The sequence below is a fragment of the Triticum aestivum genome, chromosome 4B (genome assembly GCF_018294505.1).
Source record: "Triticum aestivum cultivar Chinese Spring chromosome 4B, IWGSC CS RefSeq v2.1, whole genome shotgun sequence".
NCBI lineage: Eukaryota > Viridiplantae > Streptophyta > Magnoliopsida > Poales > Poaceae > Triticum > Triticum aestivum.
Genome location: NC_057804.1, coordinates 551837003 through 551859797, shown reverse-complemented (window position 1 = coordinate 551859797; position 22795 = coordinate 551837003).

Sequence of the window (22795 nt, the reverse complement as noted above, 5' to 3'; positions counted from 1 at the left end):
CAAACCGCATGAATCGCAAACTAGACCAATGGTGGATGCGTCACCGGTACCTCCCGCCACCGGTAAAAAGAGGTCGGCGGGTATATGCGGTAGAGATGGTCTTAGCCTCTCTCAGCACCACCTTAGGATCAACATAGGGGGAACCACACTTGCCATGTAAAATCGTTAGTACTCCCTCCGTTCCTAAATGTAAGTTATTTTAAAGATTTTAATATAAACCACATACGGAGCAAAATTGAGTGAATCTACACTCTAAAACATATCTATATACATCTGTATGTAGTCACTAGAGAAATCTCTAAAAAGACATATATTTAGAAACGAAGGGAGTATTAAACTGATGGGATTCTTCCCTTTATATATCAGGTACTACAAAGTCAAAACCAAAACCAAATCGTTGGTTGGCACCACCGACCATGGACTCATGGTGTACGTACGTGGCGTGTGGTGGGTCACATCCCGTTGACTTTCTATCTCGGCTGCTAGCCGAGATCAATATCCAACATCCTATTCTTGATCGTAAGATTAACAAACATCATATGCCCACCCTCGATAGAAATAACACGCCAACATAAAGTGTTAAAGTGACCAGTGAGATGCCACTTAACAACAGTACTCAGAATGTATAGTATATCATTCTATATCCAAATGAAAAATCATTCTATATCCAAATGAAAAACATAATACTTATGGTAGTTAGTTATTTCACGGTCCTCATTTCCAGAATCAAGATGCTTTCTAAACCAACGCCGACAACATAATCAAAAAGAATGGATTGTGAGCCTGTAGGAGCGGAACCGCAAAAACTTATAAGTCCAGTATCATAAGTTTGATCATGCACTCTATCTTTCACAACGGAGACATAATGGCAATGGCTTTGCCAACACCAATTGACTTGCTATTACTCGCATAGAGGAATGCATGCTCATAACCACATTAGGTAGTTTAATGATGTTGTCTACCACTTTCAAATTTGAAAAAAAAAATCCTTTGGCATACAACATGCTCGATAGCCTCTTAACATGCCACAAAATAATTTCGCATCACTAATGATGCCATGATTGTTCTTTTGGAGCATTTTCGCAATTTAGCTCCATGTGTGAGGATGTAGATGTAATATTACATGGAATTATTAATATATGCACACCTCGCCAAACAATATCCAACTAAACCGGATTTTCTGATTTTTTAGACTCCTCATAAGTGAGCATGCATTATTTATTGCCTTTCATATATTGCAAAGCTTGATAAAGGTTTTCGAGTGGTCCACGTTTTGATTGAATGCATATTTGTAAGGTATCCTAACCATAAATAAGGACATGTTCATACTTAATACATATTATGCGCCTGGCAACTTAAACATAAGGAACTCACATTGTCTGATCGGTTTAAAATTAGTTTTTTGAACATTAAAATGTATAGCTTTATTGCCCCTGACTTTACAAGCGAGTAAGGTTGAGTATTGACATCATGTTTTTCTTTCGCACCCTGTCCATGTATGCGATCATAACAAACTTATACTCCTTTCGGACCTACGTCCCAGTGAATCTCAATACAAATAGTGCATGAGGTATCGCCAAGACCATTTAAGTCATAACTGGGAGATATAAACATTTTGGTTGGCTAATGAGATTTCTTCCACACAGAAGTAGTGGACTTATTCCCCCTATACATAACATAGGTAACATCATACAAATGATTGTCTTAGTTCATAAAATGAATTATATTCTTTAGACAACATGCCTTATGTTACCTTTATTTCATGACCAAACCTTCTAGTTGAGTCACATAAAACATTCTTAACTAAATCAACATAAAAACATGCCACAATTATAACACAAGCATCATGACAATTCCTTAGTTCAGATGGAGAAAAGGTTGGCATTACAATCACCCACCGAAGTTTTCCCCTAGTTGGGGACCACACGAATCCTTTAAAACACAAGTCCTTGCGAAGGAGACATGCAACCAACGTGACTAATCTTCATATGGCTTACACAAATCTCACTAGTATCAAGAAAATATCTTATTTGTGGAGAGACTAGGTTGTCATGTTATAATCGTACATGCTTGAGGAAAATAAAAAGCTTAACCTTACTTGATGTTGGAATAATTAGTGAGTTTATAATAATGTAATACGGAATAAAACATGGTAGGTGTGCTAGCAATATTATCACATACTGGAACTTAGACATGTGAGTATGTGAGAAGAGATTGAATTATCACATCTTTGAAATTGGCATGAACAACATGCACATGGATCAATAATAAGGTGGTCAGGACATACGTGGTTGGGGTGATCGCAGTCGTGACATTGTCACTGCTGGCAATGGATATAGACTTGTGTTCTCTAAGAGTTCATCGCCATTGGTCCTCCATAGAATAGCCACTTCCCTGTCATGACACAAATTTATTTTCTTTGCATTAATGTACATCCATATAGGGGGAGATGGAGTTGTGCTCTTGCTAGTGGATCGAAAGAAGGCAAAAATATTATCTTTTTTCACTAGTTGAATGAAGTGGATATGTGGAAAGTATTCAAGCTGAAAAACTGCATCCTATAGTGGAAATCACATCCATTTCATTGATAGCCAGTGGATCTTTTTTTCGAAAAATAGCCAGTGGATCTGATCTGTAAGACACCAACAAGCAACATAACTCCATGCTTGTTGCAATGGATTCTTTTGACGAGTGAACTAGCTTCATACCCTCCCCCATTGTTGAAGGTTAAGAGAGAGAGAGAGAGAGAGAGAGAGAGAGAGAGAGTTGTGTCGGTATTTTGAAGATTCACAAGATAAACATACCTAGAAAATATGAATCCTAACTATCACACAATCTCCCAAAAACTAGCACTAGTGGAAAAACGGCTAGCCACAACTTTTGTTGGTGGTGCACCATTTTCCATCAACGCCAACACTGTTTTTTTTTCAAAGAGTGCTGGCGTCAACCAAATCAGCACGTCAGCTTTAGATGCTTAGTTGTAACGCCCCGGATTCGATGCGCCAGGTGTCTGCCAGTTATTCGTCGTCGTTGCTATGTCAGCTGCTTGCGTGTTGCATTTTGCCATGTCATCATTTGCATTGTGTCATCATGTGCATCTCATTTTGCATACGTGTTCGTCTCATGCATTCGAGCATTTTCTCCGTTGTCCGTTTTGCAATCCGGCACTCCTATATCCGCCGGCGTCCCCCTTTTGACTCTTGTTGTGAGAGGGTGTTAAACATTCTCGGAATGGACCGTGATTTGCCAAGCGGCCTTGATACACCACCGGTAGACCGCCTGTCAAATCTCGTGCCATTTGGAGGTCGTTTGATACTCCAACGGTTAACCGGGTAACCGTAAAGCCCCCTTTTGTCTTGCAGCCCAACATCCCTCCAAAGTGGCCCAAAACCCATCCAAACCCCCTCCATGTTCTCGGTCGTTCGATCATGATCGTGTGGGCGAAAACCGCACCTCATTTGGAGTCTCCTAACTCCCTCTACCTATAAATATGTGCTTCCTCCGGATTTTTCGCGCAGTCCAACCCTAGTCTTCTTCCACCTTCCACCGCCGGACATGTCCGTCCCGAGTCGGACGTGTCCGCTCCGCTGCCCGCAGCCAACGGGAAGCCGCCACGTAGCGCTCCCCGCCACCAGCCGCCGCGCCCCGCCGCCAGGCCCATCGGGGCCTGAGGCCGTCCCGCCCCGGGTCCGATCTGGGCCGCGCCCCGCTCGCAAGCGCCCGCGGCCGCCCGGGTCTGCCGCCGCCGAACCCCGTCCGCCACCGCCCGGATCTCGCTCTGCCGCCCGGATGCCGGCCGCCGCCTTGCCGGCGCCTCCCTGCACCGCCGCGTCCCTCGGGACCCCGCCGCCGCTCCTCCCGGCCGGCCGCCGCCCGTCTCCGTGCGCCGCCGCCGCGGATCGAGCGCCGCCGCGCCCCACCCTCGCCCTCGTGCCCCGCCGCCCTCCAGCAACCTCCAGCGGCGCCGCCCCGCGCCGTCTCCTCCTCGTCGGCGCCCGAACCGGCCTCCCTGGCCCCAACTCCGGCGAGCCCGGCCCGCCTCGACCCGCGCCGTGCCAGATCCAGATCCAGAGGTCGAACCCCCCCTCGTTTTCCACCAAGTCATTTTTCCCGTGATATTTTTATGCCCTGTTCATCATGCCATAACTCTCTGCATACTGATCTGTTTTGCGTGCATAAGATATCAAAATGTTCATTGAGAGATTCTCTACATTTCATTACATTGTGTCATGTTTGTTTGAGGTCATCTTGATGCCCTAATCTCTGTTGCAAGAGTGCTATATAATGTTGTCTGCTGTCTGTTAATAGAACATGCTCATTTGTCATTTTTGCCATGTTTAATGTGTGCCTCCTATGAGCATGAGCTCTACATGTGTTTTGATCTACATCATGCCATCTTTACAGGGGTGCCATCCTTGTATTTTTGTGAGTCTTGTACGGAGTGCATCAAGCTTGTTAAGTAGTGTACTTGCTGTTGCTGTTTTGCTAGGCTGAATCTACTATATTATGATGCTATGTAAACCTGCTACTACAAGTCATTCTATGCGTAATCTGGAGGTGTTCACTAAGGATGTTTTGTTCTACATGTTATGATCTATCCATCCATTCCCCTGGTTGCATTTATAGCCTGCTGTAACTTGTTGTAATCTTGCTCCAAAGTTGCTAAATAATGTTTCTGTCAGCCTGTTAACATTAAGTTCAGTTTTGCCATGTGTTTTTCTAGTGATCCATGCACCCTATGAACTTTCTCTTGCCATGCTTACCTTCATAAACATGTATTCTTACTGTGGTTCACCTTGTCATGCCATGTATTGCTCTGTGGTGAGTGGTACAAGCTCACCAACATGCTTACTTATTGTTGTTCCTGCCATGTTTGCATCTGTCATATCTTTTGCCATGTTTACATGGATGCCATCATATCGTCTGATCCTTTTTGGCTCATGGTCAGTAAAGGACTTTTGTTCAATGAAATTAGTAGATTCATGCCATGCCTTAAGTTTCTATGATATGTTCCTGTAGCATGTTGTTTGATAGCTCTAAACATTGCAACCTGATGTTATTTCTGCTAAGCCTGAAACCGTTATTATTTGCAATCTTGCCATGTCTGTTTGAGCATGTTCTAGTGATTTCTGGAGTTAGCTCAGTGTTCATGTTTTGTTATGCTTTACCTGTAAATCATGTCCACGCCTTTTGTTTTTATATTGTGGTACTGTAGCATGTTGTTTTGGTGTTTGCAATATGCCTAGTTGCTGTTTTGGACAGATTGTTGTTATATCATGTTTGGAGTGTATGTGTTGAACCGTTGCTCCGTTTTGAGTGTGTTCTATATGAAACTTGCTTGATTTTGCATGAAGTTTCATATTATCATGTTGCATCCATGTTTTGAGGTGTTTGCTTGATGTTTGTATGCATTTTGCATCAATGCCATGTTTAACTTGTTTTGCTCATATCTTCTAGGCCGGAGCTTCGAATTAAATGAACTTTATATGTAACTTGACTAGAATCTCGTGTAGATCATCTTGGTGCATCTTAACTGGCTGTTTAACAACTTGAACATAAGGTTTATTCAGATCTGGAGCAATTTCGACATTTGCATATGAGGACTTACCGGAATTGTTATATGTTGTTCCCGGCCTCATTTAAACTTGCCTTGATGTGTTGCCCTTGTTTGCATCATCTCTTGCCATGAGTAGCTTCATGTAGCCTTTGTCATGCATCATGCTTGGTTGTGCATCATGCCTTGTTATGTGTGGTGTGTTTACTATGTTGTGTGCTTCTTCTCGATAGTTCCTGTTTCGTTGCGAACGTGAGGATTCGTTCGTCTACGCTTGGTTCGTCTTCGTGGCTTCATCTTCTTCATGGACTCGCTCTTCTTCCTAGCAGGATTTCAGGCAAGATGACCGCTACCCTGGATCTCACTACTATCATTGCTATGCTAGTTGCTTCGTTCTATCGCTATGCTGCGCTTCCTATCACTTGTTCTTCAAGCCTCCCAAATTGCCATGTCAGCCTCTAACCTTTTTCACCCTTCCTAGCAAACCGTTGATTGGCTATGTTACCGCTTTGCTCAGCCCCTCTTATAGCGTTGTTAGTTGCAGGTGAAGTTGAAGATTGCTCCATGGTGGACAGGATTATGTTGGGATATCACAATATCTCTTATATTATTAATGCATCTATATACTTGGTAAAGGGTGGAAGACTCGGCCTTATGCCTGGTGTTTTGTTCCACTCTTGCCACCCTAGTTTCCGTCATAACAGCGTTATGTTCCCGGATTTTGCGTTCCTTACGCGGTTGGGTGATTTATGGGACCCCCTTGACAGTTCGCTTTGAATAAAACTCCTCCAGCAAGGCCCAACCTTGGTATTACCATTTGCCTCACCTAGCCCTTTTTCCCTTGGGTTTCCGGAGCCCGAGGGTCATCTTTATTTACCCCACCCCCCGGGCCAGTGCTCCTCCAAGTGTTGGTCCAAACTAGAGCACCATGCGGGACCATTCTTTGGCAACTTGGATTACGTCGATTCCTGTACACTTCGCTTATCCGGTGTGCCCTGAGAACGAGATATGTGCAGCTCCTATCGGGATTTGTCGGCACATCGGGCGTCTTTGCTGGTCTTGTTTTACCATTGTCGAAATGTCTTGTAAACCGGGATTTCGAGTCTGATCGGGTCTTCCTGGGAGAAGGTATATCCTTCGTTGATCGCGAGAGCTTATCATGGGCTAAGTTGGGACACCCCTGCAGGGTATAAACTTTCGAAAGTCGTGCCCGCGGTTATGTGGCAGATGGGAATTTGTTAATGTCCGGTTGTAGATAACTTGACACCAGATCCGAATTAAAATGCATCAACCGTGTGTGTAGCCATGATGGTCTCTTTTCGGCGGAGTCCGGGAAGTGAACACGGTTTTTTGGGTTATGTTTGACGTAAGTAGGAGTTCAGGATCACTTCTTGATCATTGCTAGCTTCACGATCATTCCGCTTGCTCTCTTCTCGCTCTTATTTGCGTATGTTAGCCACCATATATGCTTAGTCGCTGCTGCAACCTCACCACTTTACCCCTTCCTTACCCATTAAGCTTTGCTAGTCTTGATACCCATGGTAATGGGATTGCTGAGTCCTCGTGGCTCACAGATTACTACAACAACAGTTGCAGGTACAGGTTTTGCGATGATCATGACGCGAAAGCGATGTTACTTGTTTTGGAGTTCTTCTTCTGCTTCTACTTCGATCAGAGGATAGGTTCCAGGTCGGCAGCCTGGGCTAGCAGGGTGGATGTCGTTTGAGTTTTTGTTTGTGTTTCATCCGTAGTCGGATGGTGCTCTTATGTAAGATGATGTTGTATTCGTATGACATTGTATGCCTGTTGTATGCATCCCCATCTATTATGTAATGTTGATGTAATGGTATCCACCTTGCAAAAGCGTATCAATATGCGGTTCTATCCTTGGTGGGACCTGTGAGTCTCTTTAGGATAGTATCACATATTGGGCGTGATAAGTTGGTATCAGAGCCTCGACCGACCTTAGGATCCCCCCTTCGATTGATCGTGTAGTTTGGCCGTTGTCGAGTCTAGAAGAAAACCGTTTTCGGAGTTTAGTTATATCGGAGAGTAGGAATTCTTTTTACTCCTCAGCCCCCTTCGTCGCTCTGGTGAGGAATCTTGACGTAGGTGTTTTGAATTACTCCTCTTCCCTTTCAAACTTTCTTTAGGATCACGCAGTTGGTTTTTCGATCGTTGTTTCTCACCTCTTCTCATCCGGTGCATTTCTCGTCAAGTTGACTCGAGCCTCTTCATCTTTGAGTTCAATCCTCAGTTGTTTTCTTTTCCCACCCGCCCACCCCTTTTTCTTCTCGGAGCCGGAGTCCGTAATCGAGAATCCATCCTACTCGTGCGAAGTCTTTTCCTTCTTTCCTCAATGATTTCAACCGGTGCTTTCTCTTCAAGTTATTCGTCGGTTCCCCCTTCCAAGTTGCCTTCGTTTTCCCGCCCTCCCACCCTCTTCTTCCCGGAGCCCCTTTAGTCTTTCATCAATTGTTTCAACCGGTGAATTCTCGTCTCGGTGGACATTCTTCATCTCTTTTTCTTCTCCGGTAGATTCAATTCAAGTTTTTTTTCGGTGTTGATTGTATTCTTTCCCTTGGTTAAAGTGTTTTCCCTGTTCATTCGCCTCTCACCAGTTTATTCTTCCGGAGTGCTCAAGACATCTCAGGAGATTCGTCTGTGATCCAATTAATTCATGGTTGTCACCTCATTCAAATATTTCAATTGTTCCGGTGCTTCACCTATCCGTTCAACAATCCTTTCCAACAGTGTTTTCTTTTAGTGGGCCCATAACCCACAGGTCTTTTCCCAGGATCTTACCTGACTCTTCTAATTTTCTGGAGCTATTCTTAAATTCTTTTCAAAGTGTGACGTAAGTATGAATTTCATCAGTCAGATGCTTTTCCAAGATCTCGTTTAAATTCTTTTCATTGTTGGCTCAACCTTTTCGGTTTTCATTCTTCCGGAGTATCTCAGTAATTTTGGTGGTGTTTCTCGTCGTCATTTGAAGACCGAAGAAGAGTTTTTCCTCTCAATCTTGCCTGTTCTCCCGAAGATTCGTGGTTCTAGCTTTGTGTTACCCTCTTGTCGTGGAATTGTCACGTCAGATGTCCTCGTGAAAGGACTTAGTTGTGGAGCCATCGCAACTAGGAAGCTTGAAAGGGTTAATCGGGATAAAGGACACGAGAGGTTTTATACTAGTTCGGCCCCTTATGGTGAAGGTAAGGCCTACGTCTAGTTGGGTTGGTATTGATGTTTTGATGACCAGGGAGCGAGATACGCTATGCCCGGTTCTCGATGAGTTGTTTCCTACCCTAAGCCGCCAGCAGGTCGTCCCCTTATATACACGGGTTGACGCCTTGTGGCCTGCAGAGTCCCGGCCGGCTTATAACAGTATCTGGCTCGGTGACTAGTTAAAACTACCTTATGATACAAGTCATGCCATTATGGCGGGTTACTACAACGGGCCTTAAGTCGCATGTGGGCCTTAAGCCCTCTATGGACCGCCATCTTCATGCTTTGGTCTTGGGGATTCTCTCTGATAAGTCTTCTTTGCGTAACCCGGCCCCTCCTGGGCGGCTTACTCAAATAGTTATATCCCCAACATTAGGCCCCAGATTGATTTGAACCTGTTCATGTCAATCTTAAAATACCTCATGGAACTGTCCTTAGTTTTTTGTCTTGCATGAAGGTTTTAACCCGCCGTGACATCATCATCTGGATCCGGGTTAAGTCTTCGTGACGTCATCTTCAATAAAATTTATTTTGACTCCGTCATATCTTCCAACGAATCTTTGCCTTTACTGACCATCCCGAGAATCGAGGCGTCGGGGCCGCTGGATAATGATGTTTTGGTCTCCTCGTTTCTCATGCCATCTCGGTCAGTCTGTCCTTATAAATAGAGCGACCTAGGTCTTTCACTCCTCCTCCTCTCAGTCGTCCTCTTTCTCTTCTTCCTCTCGATCTCCGCCGCTGCCGCCGTCCAACCCTTCGTCTTCACCGACTCGGGCCGCTGCATCAACCTAACTCTGACCAGAGATCGACGGCGAACCTCCGCAGGTCGTCCGCCTCCGTGAGTTCTTCTCCTTCCCTTTCTTAGATCTGCATTGAGACTTTGTCGAGTTCGTCGGCGTTCATCACTGCCCGACGCAAACCCTCACTAGTTCTTACCCCCAATGCCCTATTTAGATCATAAAAGTTACGTAGAACTGCTGCGGTACTTGTTTGTGTTAATCTTGCATAGAAATAGATCTCATTTCCCTTGTTTGGAAACCCTCTTCGAGTGTATGAACTTCTGTGCCCTGTTTTTAGGTCTAGAAGTTTTTTTCCTTTTAGAGCAATATTTTGATCCTGATGAATAACTGTCATCTGTGAAACTTGTTTTTATCACCCGGAAAACTTCTTTCTGGTAAATGCCCTTAAACATAACTGTCGAGGTGTCCGGTTTAAATAAATGACACAGAACCTTAGTTGCTCCTCATGACCTGAAGAATTTTGAACTGCGCTTGATACTTGTAGCGGCTTAAATATTGTTGCACAGTCATTCTTATATCATTAGGCCCCTCAATAAGCCGCCACCTTGAATAATTGAGGATTTTTCTCCCGGGTTAAAATTGAACCGGATCTTCTTGTTTTTCCATAGGCTAATTGTTGTCATGGCTCCTAAGGCTACTAAAGCTCCTATGACCTGCAACTGGGTTAAGTCCACTGTCACAGAGAGTATCTTGGCTGACTTCGTGAAACCCGACCATCTGCCCAAGAAGGAAATCATGTCCTATCGTGCTCCTAATCCGTCGGAGGAGAAACCTCTACCCAAAAAAGGGGAAGTAATAATATTCACCAGTCACATGACCCGGGGCTTTGCTCTGCCCGGTTCAAAGTTCTTCAGGGATGTGTTGCATTTCTTTGATCTCAGACCCCAAGCATCGGACCCAACTCTATGTCAAATATCTGCAACTTCCAACTCTTCTGCGAGGTGTATCTTGGAGAAGAACCTAATATCCCATTATTCAGAGAACTGTTCTACTTAAACCGGCAGAATGAACGTGCCAATGGGCCCAGTCTTGAACTTGGTGGTATCTCAATTCAACGGCGAAGAGACTGTCTTTTCCCTTATGCTGAACTACCGAGTCATCCAAAGGAGTGGAACCAGACATGGTTCTACTGCCAGGATACTTCTCTGGCTGAGGAAAACCCTTTGCCCGGCTTCCGCGCCCTGCGCCTTGAGTCCAACCACCTACTGCCGGATAAGTTGACTGCTATTGAACGTCTGCCACTTGCTCCTACCATTAGAAGAATCAAAGCTCTTCTGGGAAATGGCCTAGATGGCATCGACTTAGTCCGAGTCTGGGTTACTTGGCGAATACTTCAGTTAAGCCGCCGACCCGGTTTAATGTGCACTTATTCCGGCGAAAAAGATGACCCAATGCGTCATAGCTCCGAAGACTTGTGAGAAGATGCGGTAGAGGCGACGACCCAATCATTGTTGAAAGAAGGCACAGTGATAAGTAATGCCTTTGGCTTACTCCCCTTTTGTCAGAAAAACCCGACTCCTGCTGTAAGTCACCAACCTCTGATGAATATTTTATATTATACCTTGCCTTTACTTATAACCTCCTATCACTTTTCACAGGCTGATGATCACTTTTGGAAGGCCAAATATAACCATGAAGCAGCAAAACAAGCTAGAGCAGCCAAAAGAGCTAAAAGGAAAGCCGCCACCGCAGGAACTTCAAGGAAGAAGAAACCTAGCGCCTCAGATTTATTCAAATTAGATGACACTTCCGATGAAGAAGAGGTAATCCTTTAACTCTCCTGACTTCTTTATCATTACTTTGTTGACACTCTATCTCTCCAGGAAGACACAGGGAACAGTCAAGCAGCCAATGAAGAGGTAACTATAATCTCCTCCGACTCAGAACCTTTGCCAAAGCAAAAGATCCGAAGGGTGACCCGGAAAGTAAGATTTTCACATGCTCTTGCTTATCAAGATCCTCAATTTCTTTTGAAGCAACAACAGCTTGAGAACCGGAGGCAGACCCGGAACAACAAGGATGCGGAACTCTCCTCTGGCTTACCTGATATAACCAGGAAACGTCGGACTGAGGTTATCTCTGATCTACATTCCGTCTTACCTTTAGTGGGCTTAATTCGTCTGACTCCAATTATCAGGATCCTCTCCTTCTTCCGGTGAATCCATGCAGTCAAATATGCCGGCTTTCAAAACTGCTCCCGGGTAATGTAACCTTATGTACCTTGGTCATTTATTTTACCCATGCTTGCGTATTCATCCTTTTGCCTTTGTTTAACAGCATGCAAGTGAAACCCAGCAAGAGGGCGAAGAAGAATAGGCTGTCCCAAGATCCGATTGTGACTGAACCGGTGATTAATGCGTCTACTCCAGACAACTCTATCCATCAGCCGCCGCCTGATTCGGCTTCTGATATTCCAGTGTCAACCTTTAATCCGTCTGCTGAGGATACTCTCGCCACAGATGACCCGGAGATTCCTAGCCCGGTCAAGACAAACGAACCGGAAGTTGAGATTGTGAGGTCTCAGTTTGTTGAACCAGGGCGGCCTACTGTCCTTGCCAAGTGTTCCGCCAAAGAAGAACTTGCCGAACGCCGGAAAGCCAAGCAGGACATTACTGATTATACTCACTTAAGCATTGGTGATATAGTCTCAGGCTATCTGAATCAAGTGCATAATAGCCGTGACCTGGAAATTGACATGGTAAAACAAATACATCACAAATCTGAGGTATAACTTATACTTTTTTACCTGAGTCTTACATACTGTACCAGCCCCCAAGTCTATTGCTTATGAATAAATATGCTATAGACTTAGAAATCTGCTTTACTTATTAATTGAACCGGTTCAAAGAGAATATATTTAACCCGGTTATAACATGATAGTTGAAAATTTTGCAATATACATTAGTCCCCAAGTGTCAAGTATCTTTACTTGTAAAGTGCTTCAGACTTAATATGTGTGACCCAGTAGGATAAGGTTAAAATTCTTCAGCATACATTAGCCCCCAAGTGCCATGTATCTTTACTTGTAAAGTGCTTGGGACTTGAATGTTACCTTACTATAATCCTTACCATAAGCTGGTGTCAATGCAGGCTGCCATAAGTCAGTTTGAATCAGAAGTTGCTGTCCTGAAGAGCCGTCTGGAAACTCAAGAACTTGAGACGTAGAAGGCTAACTCCAAATTTGAATTCAGTGTCTCTGAAAATGAGAAGCTGAAGAAGAATTTTGAGTCAAAGAAGAAAACTTGGGTTGATGAAAAGGCTTCCCTGGTGACTCGGGCCAAAACAGCAGAAGCATCCCTTGCAGAAGCAACAACCGAGCTGTCCGACTTAAAACAGCAGATATCTCAAATGGCTTCAGCCATCTTCGGTAAGTTATCGTGCAAAACTTCCAACCTTGTAACCTTACAATGACTATGGTAATAATTACTTCCGGCTGACTGTTATACTTGTGCACATACAGGCGCCAGGAGTATCAACCTAAAGCAAAACATGCTGATCAAGCTCAAAGTAGTTTACACCTTAGTGGAACAGCTATACTCCGGGTAACAACGTGCCTTGGTCGTTGTAGCTTTATCAACTCCACATCCCCGCCTTCTGCAAGACGTATTGAAGATCCTCGCCTTTCTTCCTCAGCGAATCCAAGACTTAAGGCTGGCGTCCTCAAGAGCCGGAGCCGTAGCCGCATTGAGCCGGGCTAAAGCATGGCTCCCAGAACTAGACCCGGCCGACCTTGCCGTTGGATACCCAAGCCTGAAAGAGGACGTCACTGCTTTTGACGATCATGACTTCACTGCCTGTGTCAAAGCCATACGTCCCGTGGCAACCCTTATTGGAAACGACACTGATCTTAGCAAGTATGCACCGGCTTATGACAGTGAAAACCGGAGAATCCCAAACACTCCATATGATCAAATCAGCCTGATCCCTCCAATTCGTAAGCATACTTTTGCCCCTGAAGTGGACCCAGCCGGTTTAATAGATGATGAAGCTGAGTTTGAAGCTTTGAGCGGCATTGACTGGGCTTCATCAACTTTCCAGGACAAAACAGCCAACGGAGAAGCGGAGAAGGATAACCCGGAAGCTTCAAGCCCGCCGAAGGAGTAAATCGCCAGATGCTTTGTAAAAAACAATGCTTCATTTATTCAGACTCGGAGAGTCCTGTAATAAGGTAGAAAAACCTCTCAACTTTGTCATGCCTTCGCGCATGTTTATGGCGCTTAATACTTTCATAAGCCGCCATTGCTATATACTTCTAGCTTATGTTGACCATTTGCCTCCCTGATGCTAAATTTACTTGTCTTATCCTGCACATAAAACAAACAAAACTCCCTTGGCGGATTATCACATCGGGTGTCACATAAGGTATTTGTAACCCGGAAACGAACCAAAGGCACCCTACACAGGCTAGTTTACAACTATATTGTTGCTAAACATAAACATAATAGCATGCCTACAATTCCTTGATAACCTTTCCTGCTTATTTGATGCTCACCTGGTACTTAATAACCTAGTGTGACCAATATTAAACCGGAAAGATAAAAAACATCTCATAATGTTTTCCCAAAGTCTCAAGATAGTCAAATAATTTACAGGCTTCTGATTCGAATGAGATCAGTAAACCGTTCCAAAGGGGTTAAGCTAAGATTCGGATACGATCATATAGCCCCCAGTGGCTTGGCGATGCCGATCAAGTGGGTATCGACAGCTATGTTCTCTTTGGTTCGAATACGACCTATGTTTGAACAAGAAGCCCCCAAGTGACCATAAGATTTGTTTAATAACGCCGATTCGTATACGATCCACGTCAGACCCAAAGGGGTTAAGCTATGATTCAAATATGATCAAGAAGCCCCCAAGTGGGTTTGGCAGTATGTCGATCAAGCGGGTTTCGAAAGCTATGTTCTCTTTGGTTCGGATACGACCTATATTTGAACAGGAAGCCCCCAAGTGACCATGGCTAGATTCAGATATCATCATAGGCCGGACCAAAGGTAAAGCCGGATTCAGATATGATCCGCTCCCTGTTGGTTGTTTCACCATCTGTCAAAAAGACATGAACTTTTGAGGGTGAAAAAAGGATAGAGGTCCTGCTTTATTACCTTATATAATATATACATTATCAAAAAAAATATCTCAAGAGCCGGTGGTTTAAATATAGCAAGGCAGAAGATGGGTTATACCCCATGGCCGGCGGGGTGAATTGTGCTGGATATCACTTAGCAAAGCTGCCTCTACTCCATAAACCATGAAGAAAGGTGTATAACCCGCCGGATCGAGGCCACTTACCCTTATGTCTCTGATTGTTACCCTGTGTAATAACGTTGGCCACAAGCTCCGGGTTGTCATCCGCCTTACGCCTTTTGCCAGTTTGATTCACCGGGTTATGCTGTTGGTCCTTTCTACCATCGTTTTGTTTTCCCTTCTCTATCTTTTCATCGTCAGACTCGGGATCTTTGGTACTATCAGAATCGGCATACTTGACCAGAGCCGCCATTAATGTACCCATATCCTTGCAGCCACATTTAAGGCGCCCCAGTTTCTGCCTCGGTGGCTTGAAGCTGCAATTATTTTCCAATATAAGGACTGCAGATCCGGCATCCATCTTATCAGATGAATGAATTATCTCCTTGACCCGGCGTACCCAATGGGTGGTAGATTCACCTTCCCCCTGCTTACAATTCGTCAAGTCCACGATCATCATAGACTGCTTACAGGTGTCTTTGAAGTTCCGGATGAAACGGGCTTTTAGCTCTTCCCACGAACCAATGGAATCGGGTGGTAAGCCTTTAAACCAAGACCGGGTCGTTCCATCTAACATCATGGTAAAATATTTAGCCATTGCCGTGTCACTAACCTCCAATAGTTCCATGGCCATATCATAACTCTCGATCCATGCTTCAGGCTGTAAGTCGGCCGTGTAATTCGGCACCTTTCGAGGTCCCTTGAAATCCTTGGGCAGGCGCACGTTACGCAAAGCCGGTATCAAACAAGGAACACCACCAGTTCTGGTGGCTACTCCCATCTCAGTGGAAGTCGTCGGATACTCTGTAACATTCCGTCGTGCCGCCGATTGAGCCGCTAGCTGAGCCGCCAACTGAGCCGCCTGCTCGTTCTCCTGACGTACTCGGTCCTGCACCGGGTTATAGCCGCCATGTTGGTCGCGGCGCTGGGCGTTGCTTGGCAAAGCTTCAGACTCCATGTGCCTGCTGTAACTCGGACTCCGGTTCTGACGAGGCGGTGCTAACCAAGGCGGAGGAGTTGAATGAATCCTATCCCGTCTGTAGGAATAGGTCTCTTGCTGAGCCAGGGCCGTCTGGACAAGTTCCCTGATTTTCCGGGTCTTCACCGCTGTTGGATCATCACCATGCACTGGGAGAGCCGCCAGACGCGCTGATGCTACGATTAAGTTCTCCATGGGGTTGGAAAACTGACCCGGCGGTATCAGTACATAACGTGGTGGCGCCATGCTCACATGAGGAGGCGGCATCTCTCGATGCTGAGACGGTCCTCCTGCTCCGGATGCCATAGCTGATTGGCATCTAGCGGGTTACTTGGGCCGGCTCCGGGTGTAGCGAAAAGAACCCGAGGGTCGTAATTCGGAGGTAACCTGGATTGGGTCTTCTGGTGTCTCCTCCTCATTACCTCATTGGACGCGTTTAAGCTCATCGTGAGCTGGTAAGCTTCTGACTGCAACCGCTGTGCTCGGGCGTCGAGAGCCGCCCGCTCCGTAGCTAGTCTAGTATCCTCAGCTGCCAAGGCCTCCTTGGCCTAAGCTATCTCCTCACGTACCTGTGCCACCTCCGTGTCATGCTCATCCTTGTTCGCAGGGATAACCATGGCGGTTAACAGGGTCGTAAGCTTGTCCATGAGGTCTATCAGCACTTGAGCCGGCGGGCGCACAGGGCCTCCTGCCCCGGCTGGTCCTACCCCGGACGTAACTGCAGTAACGGCTGTAGAGTTTTGACCGGGTTGAGTCCCAGCCATGAAGACTCCTGCCCAATTCGGCGACTCACAGGGGTCCGGAGTACTGAAGCCATCGGAACAGCCCCCGAGCACACCATCTTGAACTTGATACAGAGAATCTGTTGAACCGGCGGACGAATCACCGTCAGAGTGGACGGCCGTCTCACCACCATCTTCAGGACTTTCAGAAAGCTCTTCTCCGTGGACGCAGCCCACAAAGACACGCTTCATGCCGGGTTTCGCACGCTGAGCCGTCTCGATGAGGTCGGTGCAGTTGTCCGGCTCAGGCCCCGGCTTGCCAATCCGGCCGATGAAGACGTGGATCCCTCCGAAGGGTACCCGGTACCCGTACTCAATTGAGCCGGCGTCGGGGCCCCAGCCTTCGTCGTTGATGTAGATCTTGCCGCGATGACTCTTGGTCATCCGGCCCACTACATATCCCTTGAGCCCTTCGAAGTTTCCCTTCAAGAACTCAAATCCACCATGCGCTGGCCCCACGGTGGGCGCCAACTATCATGGAATTGTCACATCAGATGTCCTCGTGAAAGGACTTAGTTGTGGAGCCATCGCAACTAGGAAGCTTGAAGGGGTTAATCGGGACAAAGGACACGAGAGGTTTTATACTAGTTCGGCCCCTTACGGTGAAGGTAAGGCCTACGTCTAGTTGGGTTGGTATTGATGTTTCGATGACCAGGGAGTGAGATATGCTATGCCCGGTTCTCGATGAGTTGTTTCCTGCCCTAAGCCGCCAGCAGGTCGTCCCCTTATATACACGGGTTGACGCCCTGTGGCCTGCAGAGTCTCGGCCGGCTTATAACAGTGTTCGGCTCGGTGACTAGTTAAAACTACCTTATGATACAAGTCATGCCATTATGGCGGGTTACTACAATGGGCCTTAAGTCGCCTGTGGGCCTTAAGCCCTCTATGAACCGCCATCCTCATACTATGGTCTTGGGGCTTCTCTCTGATAAGTCTTCTTTGCGTAACCCAGCCCCTCCTGGGCGGCTTACTCAAATAGTTATATCCCCAACACCTCTCGAATCATTCCGTTTGTCGGAAATTCCTTTTTCTCAACCATCCGGAGTATTTCAGGAGTTGATTTCTGTTTCTTTTCACCGGAGGCCATCATTTCAGCTATCGTTCTCTAATTATCCCGGTGCTTCGTTCAAGTGTTATTTAATCAGCTCATGATCTCTTTGTTCTTTTGCAGCTAAATCCCCTCTAACATATTGGTTCTTCTAAGTCTTCCCGGTGATTCATTGTCTTTCATCATTCAATTTTCGAATTATTATGGTGGTTCATTCAGATTCTTTTTCCTTTGTCATCATATAAATCCTTTCATTCTTTTTAATCCTACCGGTGGTTCGTGAAAGACCTTCTCAAGTTTGCGATATGTCATTTCTCAATCCTTTTCAAGAGGAATAAGTTGCATGCCAAATCCGCTCGTCACCCATTATATTGGTTGAGGATAAGCATAACGTAATTCTTATTCTTATTGCATCATCGTCTATTAATCCCTTCCTTCAGAGTTTGTTCTTGATGAATAAATTCTAGTTCCAAGTGTTTTCATATTTTCTTTTCCGGCGTTCAAATTTCCTCGGCCATTTCATCGGAACCTCCATCTAAATCACCGCAAGGCTCATCTTATTCTTTCATCCTTCAATTTTATCTCGTCATTCTTTTGTTACCGGAGTTCATGGTGGTTCTTCATGATTTAATTACTTCTTCAAGTTTTCATAAAGATTTTGTTGGTGGAGTTCAAATATCTTTCCTTCTTCCTTTTCAAAGTGCAATTAATTCTCCGTATTCTTTTGAAGTGGAGTTTTGCATTTCTTCGTTCTTCTAAGCTATCCAATCATTTCTGTTTGCGGCCGGTTATCACCTTATGATCTTGAGATGTTACCGATAAATCCACAACAAGCTTATTCCTTCATTGTTGAATTTCCAACAACTCCGTTCAATCCTTTCTTCTAAGGTTGCTTTCTATTTCACTCGTGGCACAAGTTGTCATTTTCTTCTCCGTTCTTTTCATTCAATTCTTTCAATTCTTCCGGAGGTTTTGTGTTGTTCCTCTCATCAAGTATTTTCCATCCTCACAAGTTCATGTTCTTTCCATGTTCAGTCAGAGTTCTGCCTAAATCCTTTTAGTCTTATTCGTGTCTTATCTCGTTCTAACAGGAGTGCTTTCATAGTCTATATGATTCCGTGAGCTTTCGATACTGGTCATTCTCGTTGTTCCTCTCTTCTTCTCGAGTGCTCTCGATTCTTTGTATTTTCTCTTGCGTTCTTACTTCACCTCATCCCTTTTCCCTTCCGTCTCGGTCCTAAGATCTCGGGACGAGATCTCTTGTTAGTGGAGGAGTGTTGTAACGCCCCGGATTCGATGTGCCAGGTGTCTGCCAGTTATTCGCCGTCGTTGCCATGTCAGCTGCTTGCGTGTTGCATTTTTCCATGTCATCATTTGCATTGTGTCATCATGTGCATCTCATTTTGCAAATGTGTTCGTCTCATCCATCCGAGCATTTTCCCCGTTGTCCGTTTTGCAATCTGGCACTCCAATGTCCTCCGGCGTCCCCCTTTTGACTCTTGTTGTGAGCGGGTGTTAAACATTCTCGGAATGGACCGTGATTTTCCAAGCGGCCTTGGTACACCACCGGTAGACCGCCTGTCAAGTTTCGTGCCATTTGATGGTCGTTTGATACTCCAACGGTTAACCGGGTAACCGTAAAGCCCCCTTTTGTCTTGCAGCCCAACACCCCTCCAAAGTGGCCCAAAACCCATCCAAACCCCCTCCATGTTCTCGGTTGTTCGATCACGATCGTGTGGGCGAAACCGCACCTCATTTGGAGTCTCCTAGCTCCCTCTACCTATAAATATGTGCTCCCCCCCGGATTTTTCGCGCAGTCCAACCCTAGTCTTCTTCCACCTTCCGCCGCCGGACATGTCCGTCCCGAGTCAGACGTGTCCGCGTCGCCGCCCGCAGCCAACGGGAAGCCACCACGTGGCGTTCCCCGCCACCAGCCGCCGCGCCCCGCCGCCAGGCCCATCGGGGCCCGAGGTCGGCCCGCCCCGGGTCCGATCTGTGTTGCGCCGCCCGCAAGCGCCCGCGGCCGCCCGGGTCCGCCGCCGCCGAAGCCCGTCCGCCGCCGCCCGGATCTCGCTCCGCCGCCCGGATGCCGGCCGCCGCCTCGCCGGCGCCTCCATGCGCCGCCGCGTCCCTCCGGGACCCCGCCGCCGCTCCTCCCGGCCGGCCGCCGCCCGTCTCCGTGCGCCGCCGCCGCGGATCGAGCGCCGCCGCGCCCCGCCCTCGCCCCGTGCCCCGCCGCCCTCCGGCGACCTCCAGCGGCGCCGCCCCTCGCCGTCTCCTCCTCGCCGGCGCCTGAACCGGCCTCCCTGGCCCCAACTCCGGCGAGCCCGGCCCGCCTCGACCCGCGTCGTGCCAGATCCAGATCCAGAGGTCGAACCCCCCTCGTTTTCCAGTCATTTTTCCTGTGATATTTTTATGCCCTGTTCATCATGCCATAACTCTCTGCACACTGCTCTGTTTTGTGTGCATAAGATATCAAAATGTTCATCGAGAGATGCTCTACATTTCATTCCATGGTGCCATGTTTGTTTGAGTTCATCTTGAGGCCCTAATTTCTGTTGCAGGAGTGCTATATAATGTTATCTGCTGTCTGTTAACAGAACATGCTCATTTGTCATTTTTGCCATGTTTTATGTGTGCCTCCTATGAGCATGAGCTCTAGAGGTCTTTTGATCTACATCATGCCATCTTTACAGGGGTTCAATCCATGTATTTTGGTGAGTCTTGTACTGAGTGCATCAAGCTTGTTAAGTAGTGTACTTGTTGTTGCTGTTTTGCTAGGCTGAATCTGCTATATTATGATGCTATGTAAACCTGCTGCTACAAGTCATTCTATGCATAATCTGGAGATGTTCACTAAGGATGTTTTGTTCTACATATTATTCTTTATCCATCCATTCCCCTGGTTGTATTTATAGCCTGCTGTAACTTGTTGTAATCTTGCTTCAAAGTTGCTAAATAATGTTGCTGTCAGCCTGTTAACATTAAGTTCAGTTTTTACATGTGTGTTTCTAGTGATCCATGCACCCTATGAACTTGCTCTTGCCATGCTTAGCTTCATAAACATGTATTCTTACTGTGGGTCACCTCGTCATGCCATGTATTGCTCTGTGGTGAGTGGTACAAGCACACCAACATGCTTACTTATCGTTGTTCCTGCCATGTTTGCATCTGTAATATCTTTTGCCATGTTTACATGGGTGCCATCATATGCAATTAGTAGTTCATGCCATTCCTTAAGTTTCTATGATATGTTCCTGTAGCATGTTGTTTGATAGCTCTAAACATTGCAACCTGATGTTATTTCTGCTAAGCCTGAAACTGTTATTATTTGCAATCTTGCCATGTCTGTTTGAGCATGTTCTAGTGATTTCTGGAGTTAGCTCAGTGTTCATGTTTTGTTACACTTTACCTGTTCATCATGTCTAAGCCTTTTGTTTTTATATTGTGGTACTGTAGCATGTTGTTTTGGTGTTTGCAATATGCCTAGTTGCTGTTTTGGGCAGATTGTTGTTATATCATGTTTGGAGTGTATGTGTTGAACCGTTGCTCCGTTTTGAGTGTGCTCTATATGAAACTTGCTTGATTTTGCATGAAGTTTCATATCATCATGTTGCATCCATGTTTTGAGGTGTTTGCTTGATGTTTGTATGCATTTTGCATCAATGCCATGTTTAACTTGTTTTGCTTATATCTTCTAGGCCGTAGCTCTGAATTAAATGAACTTTATATGTAACTTGACTAGAATCTCGTGTAGATATTCTTGGTGCATCTTAACTTGCTGTTTAACAACTTGAACATAAGGTTTATTCAGATCTGGACCAATTTCGAAATTTGCATATGAGGACTTACCGGAATTGTTATATGTTGTTCCCGGCCTCATTTAAACTTGCCTTGATGTGTTGCCCTTGTTTGCATCATCTCTTGCCATGAGTAGCTTCATGTAGCCTTTGTCATGCATCATGCTTGGTTGTGCATCATGCCTTGTTATGTGTGGTGTGTTTATTATGTTGTGTGCTTCTTCTCGATAGTTCCTGTTTCGTTGCGATCGTGAGGATTCGTTCGTCTACTCTTGGTTCGTCTTCGTGGCTTCATCTTCTTCATGGACTCGTTCTTCTTCCTAGCAGGATTTCAGGCAAGATGACCGCTACCCTCGATCTCGCTACTATCATTGCTATGCTAGTTGCTTCGTTCTATTGCTATGCTGCGCTTCCTATCACTTGTTCTTCAAGCCTCCCAAATTGCCATGTCAGCCTCTAACCTTTTTCACCCTTCCTAGCAAACCGTTGATTGACTATGTTACCGCTTTGCTCAGCCCCTCTTATAGCGTTGTTAGTTGCAGGTGAAGTTGAAGATTGCTCCATGGTGGACAGGATTATGTTGGGATATCACAATATCTCTTATATTATTAATGCATCTATATACTTGGTAAAGGGTGGAAGACTCGGCCTTATGCCTAGTGTTTTGTTCCACTCTTGCCGCCCTAGTTTCCGTCATAACAGCGTTATGTTCCCGGATTTTGCGTTCCTTACGCGGTTGGGTGATTTATGGGACCCCCTTGATAGTTCGCTTTGAATAAAACTCCTCCAGCAAGGCCCAACCTTGGTATTACCATTTGCCTCACCTAGCCCTTTTTCCCTTGGGTTTCCGGAGCCCGAGGGTCATCTTTATTTACCCCCCCCCCCCGGGCCAGTGCTCCTCCGAGTGTTGGTCCAAACTAGAGCACCGTGCGGGACCATTCCTTGGCAACTTGGATTACATCGGTTCCTGTACGCTTCGCTTATCCGGTGTGCCCTGAGAACGAGATATGTGCAGCTTCTATCGGGATTTGTCAGCACATCGGGCGGCTTTGCTGGTCTTGTTTTACCATTGTCGAAATGTCTTGTAAACCGGGATTCTGAGTCTGATCGGATCTTCCTGGGAGAAGGTATATCCTTCGTTGATCGCGAGAGCTTATCATGGGCTAAGTTGGGACACCCCTGCAGGGTATAAACTTTCAAAAGCCGTGCCTGCAGTTATGTGGCAGATGGGAATTTGTTAATGACCGGTTGTAGATAACTTGACACCAGATCTGAATTAAAATGCATCAACCGTGTGTGTAGCCGTGATGGTCTCTTTTCGGCGGAGTCCAAGAAGTGAACACGGTTTTTTTGGGTTATGTTTGACGTAAGT